Source organism: Arachis hypogaea, chromosome 1 (genome assembly GCF_003086295.3).
Source record: "Arachis hypogaea cultivar Tifrunner chromosome 1, arahy.Tifrunner.gnm2.J5K5, whole genome shotgun sequence".
Classification (NCBI taxonomy): Eukaryota; Viridiplantae; Streptophyta; class Magnoliopsida; order Fabales; family Fabaceae; genus Arachis; species Arachis hypogaea.
Genome location: NC_092036.1, coordinates 83,516,193 through 83,521,141, shown reverse-complemented (window position 1 = coordinate 83,521,141; position 4,949 = coordinate 83,516,193). Strand labels below are relative to the sequence as shown.

The 4,949-nt window shown below is 37.5% G+C and overlaps 1 non-coding gene across 1 annotated transcript; it reads right to left on the bottom strand.

Annotated features, from left to right (window-relative positions):
- Positions 1–4,319: 4,319 nt before the first annotated feature.
- Positions 4,320–4,426, bottom strand: LOC112711991 (small nucleolar RNA R71). The gene has a single exon (XR_003157650.1). It is a non-coding gene; the product is annotated as a small nucleolar RNA R71 (small nucleolar RNA).
- Between the last annotated feature and the right edge of the window lie 523 nt (positions 4,427–4,949).

Genomic DNA, 4,949 nt, shown 5'->3' with positions numbered 1-4,949 from the left:
TAAAAATATTTTTGGATTTTTAATAATGAGGAATAATCAAAATGCAACTAGAATCAAATAACAATGCATGCAAGACACCAAACTTAGTAGTTTGTATACTACTGACTCTAACAAAATGAGAATGCATATGAGAGACACAAACACTCAAGTCAAGAGAAATTAAAGATCAGAGTAATGAAATCATCAAGAACAACTTGAGGATTAATGAAGAAACATGCATGAATGCAAGAAGAACAAAAACATGCAATTGACACCAAACTTAACATGAGACTCTAGACTCAACAAGAAACATAAAATATTTTTGGTTTTTTTTTGTAATTTTTTTGTGCCTTTTCGAAAATTAAGTGGAAAAATGAAATAAAGATATCAAAATTCTTAATGAGAATTCCAGGAATCATGCAATGTTAGTCTAAAGCTTCAGTCTAAAGAAATTAGACATGGCTGAACAAGCTTCAGCAGGACATTGCATTCAAGAGCTAAATTGATGAAAATCAATCAGCTTTGGTGATGATAAGAACATCACCTCGAAACACTAGATGAAAAATACCTAATCTAAGCAACAAGATGAACCGTCAGTTGTCCATACTCGAACAATCCCCGGCAATGGCGCCAAAAACTTGGTGCACGAAATTGTGATCAATACTTTTCACAACTCAAATAATCCCCGGTGATGAATCCAAAAACTTGGTGTTCAATACCATGGCATAAACATAACTTCGCACAACTAACCAGCAAGTGTACTGGGTCGTCCAAGTAATAAACCTTACGCGAGTAAGGGTCGATCCCACAGAGATTGTTGGTATGAAGCAAGCTATGGTCACCTTGTAAATCTTAGTCAGGCAAACTCAATTGGTTATGAATTATGAATAAAACATAAAGATAAAGATAGAGATACTTATGTAATTCATTGGTAGGAATTTCAGATAAGCGTATGAAGATGCTTGGTCCCTTCCGTCTCTCTGCTTTCCTACTGTCTTCATCCAATCCTTCTTACTCCTTTCCATGGCAAGCTGTATGCAAGGGTTTCACCGTTGTCAGTGGCTACCTCCCATCCTCTCAGTGAAAATGTTCAACGCACCCTGTCACGGCACCACTATTCATCTGTCGGTTCTCAATCAGGTTGGAATAGAATCCAGTGATTCTTTTGCGTCTGTCACTAACGCCCAGCCTTCAGGAGTTTGAAGCTCGTCACAGTCATTCAATCATTGAATCCTACTCAGAATACCATAGACAAGGTTTAGACCTTCCGGATTCTCTTGAATGCCGCCATCAATTCTAGCTTATACCACGAAGATTCCGACTAAAGAATCCAAGGTAGAACGGAGGTGGTTGTCAGGCACACGTTCATAGGTGAGAATGATGATGAGTGTCACGGATCATCACATTCATCAAGTTGAAGAACAAGTGATATCTTAGAACAAGAACAAGCGGAATTGAATAGAAGAACAATAGTAATTGCATTAATACTCGAGGTACAGCAGAGCTCCACACCTTAATCTATGGTGTGTAGAAACTCCACCGTTGAAAATACATAAGAACAAGGTCTAGGCATGGCCGTGAGGCCAGCCTCCCAATGATCTAAGATAGCATAAGAACAAAGATAGCTACCCAGATGATCTAAGAACTAGATGTCCAAAGATGAAAATACAATAGTAAAATGTCATACTTATAGAGAGCTAGTAGCCTAGGGTTTACAGAAATGAGTAAATGACATAAAAATCCACTTCCGGGCCCACTTGGTGTGTGCTTGGGCTGAGCATTGAAGCATTATCGTGTAGAGACTTTTCTTGGAGTTAAACGCCAGCTTTTGTGCTAGTTTGGGCGTTTAACTCCCATCCTTGTGCCAGTTCTGGCGTTTAACGCTGGAAATTCTGATGGTGACTTTGAACGCCAGTTTGGGACATCAAATCTTGGGCAAAGTATGGACTATCATATATTTCTGGAAAGCTCAGGATGTCTACTTTCCAACGCCGTTGAGAGCGTGCCAATTGGGCTTCTGTAGCTCCAGAAAATCCACTTCGAGTGCAGGGAGAAAATACCTGAAATCACAGAAAAACACACAAACTCATAGTAAAGTCCAGAAAAGTGAATTTTAACTAAAAACTAATAAAAATATACTAAAAACTAACTAGATCATACTAAAAACATACTAAAAACAATGCCAAAAAGCGTACAAATTATCCGCTCATCATGCATACGCGCAAAAAGCTGTTTTGACGCGTACGTGTGGGCGATGCGTACGTGTGGGTGGATGAATGTTGGTGCACCAACGTTGAGTCAAACGTTAGTGGCAACACTCAAATCCTTTTCTACACAAAGTTTGACTTAACGTTTTCCTGTAAACATTGATCACCAATGTTGATGCTGACTCCACTATAATTGAGCACCATGCAGAGTATAAACGTTAGTTGCCAAACATCCCTCCTCAACGTCATTGAGAGCCACTTTAACTTGCTTCAACAAAGGCCGAAAGGCCAATTCCAAGACTTGAAAACTGAATAAAGAAAGTGTATAAATAGCATAGAGTTTAAGTTAGTTAGAAGGATGGAAGTCAGGGACCCAAATTGGGAACTCTGTAATCATTTTCTTTTGTACTTTCTTTACTTTTCCTACGCTTTCTCTCTTTTGATTTGAATTGAGCTATGATGAACTAAACCCCATTTCATTGGGTTAGGGAGCTCTATTGTAATTCAATGGATCAATTATAGTTTACATTCTTCTTCTTCTTTTTTTCTCTTGATTTGCTTGAAAGGTTTCGATCTTCATCCAATTGAACAATTGTCTCGGAAGAGAAATTGTTCATACTTGGATTTTCTCTTAACCTTGAAAGAGGAATGAGGAAATCATGCTAGAAATGCTTTCTCGTGTTGGATTGGGTTTGGGGTTGGATGGATATAGTGACATATAATCCTACCAATGCTTTGATCTAGAAAAATATGTGGTATAATCAGTGATCGTACTTCATCTCTTCCCATGAGCAATTAGATCAAGAAATTGGGCAATTGTTCAAGCTTAAAGAGTTTGGATTGCCAAGACATTGGGATCCAATCACCTATGATTGCCAAGAGATCAATGAATGTATTGATTGAGAAAGAGATGAGAATGAACTTAATCCAGAGAATGTAATATCTCCTAAGCCCAATGAGCTTCCCCACTTCTAATCTTTCCCATTCTTTAATTTCTGCTGTTTACATTTATGCTTAATCATCCCCATTCCCATTTAAGTTTTTGCAATTTAATTTCTGCTCTTTACATTCTGCAGTTTAATTTTAGTTATTTACATTCCTTGCTATTTACGTTTTTCGCCATTTGAATTTCTGCAATTCTCAATTTAATTTGGCTTAGTTCAACAACAACACTCCTCTAATTAAAGTTGCTCAACCAATTAGTCCTTGTAGGATTCAACCTCACTCTATTGTGAGTTTTTACTAGACGACAATTCGGTATACTTGCCGAGGAAAATTTGTTGAGAGACAGATTTTCATGCATCAAGTTTATGGCACCGTTGCCGGGGATTGATTATGCATTGACAATGATTAAATTGGAGGATAACTAGATTGGACACTTTTCTTTTCTTTTGTTAATTAGTTTTTGTTTCAGTTTGTTTATTGCTATTCTCTGCAATTTAAGCTGTTTTTCCTTGTTTATTTACTTTCTAGTACACTAATTCACTAACTATTTGATCAATTGCACTAACCACTCTTAACTAGACGTGACTTCTCCATTTGTTGTCTGCTTGTCATTTGCTGAGTGTGTGATAGGTAGAAGAGGAGGAGCCTCAACTTCTTTTGATAGTGAACTTGAGAGGACCTTCCTTAGGCTAAGGACAAAAGCAAGAGGTAAAGGCATAGCTGGTGAAGAAAAGTTGAAAGAAGATCTAGACATTGCTATGGAGGAAAGAGTTCACAATCATGTTGGAGAGGGTGCTGGCAATCATGCTGGGCAGGAGAGAAGGGTATTAGGCTCCTATATTAATCCCAATCCTAGGAACTGTGGGAGCAACATCCTAAAGTCAACCATTCATGCCAATAACTTTGAGCTAAAAACACAGCTCATCACTCTTATTCAAAATAATTGCTCATTTGGAGGAAGTGCCCAGGAAGATCCCAACCAACATCTGACCACATTCTTGAGAATATGTGATACTGTGAAGTCTAATGGTGTTCATCCTGATACTTATAAATTGCTTCTGTATTCCTTTTTTTCTCAGGGATAAAGCATCAAAGTGGCTAGAGTCCTTTCCTAGGGAGAGTTTGACAACATGGGAAGATATGGTGAATAAATTCCTAGCAAGAATTTACCCTCACCAAAGAGTTAACAGGTTGAGGGCTGAGGTACAAACATTCAAACATCAAGATGGTGAAACTCTCTATGAAGCTTGGGAGAGATACAAGGAATTGACAAGAAAGTGCCCTCCAGATATGTTCAATGAATGGATACAACTGCATATTTTCTATGAAGGTCTGTCACAAGAATCAAAGAAAGCCTTAGATCAATCTTTAAAAGGCTCTCTCAACAAGAAGAAGACAATTGAAGAGGCTATAGATGTCATAGAAACTGTAGCCAACAATGAATACTTCTATGCCTTTGATAGAAGCACTGACGTTAGGATTTTTTCTAGTAAAGAATTTTATAAAAATATTCGCGTTGTAGATATAGCTTCTAAACTAACAGAAATCCCTTCGTACAAAAGTTTTAGTTGTCACAAGTAACAAACCCCTAAATAAATTAATAACCGAGTATTTAAACCTCGGGTCGTCTTCTCAAGGAATTGCAGGGAGGTATGTTCTTATTATTTTTGGAATTTGGACAATGAGCACAAGTATATTTTCAAAGCAATAAAAATAAATAACTGTAAAATAGACTCTTGGCAAGGTATGAAGAACTGGAAGTCCTATCCTAGTTATCCTTATCAATTATGATGAGAATTGGATTTTTCTCCCACCTTG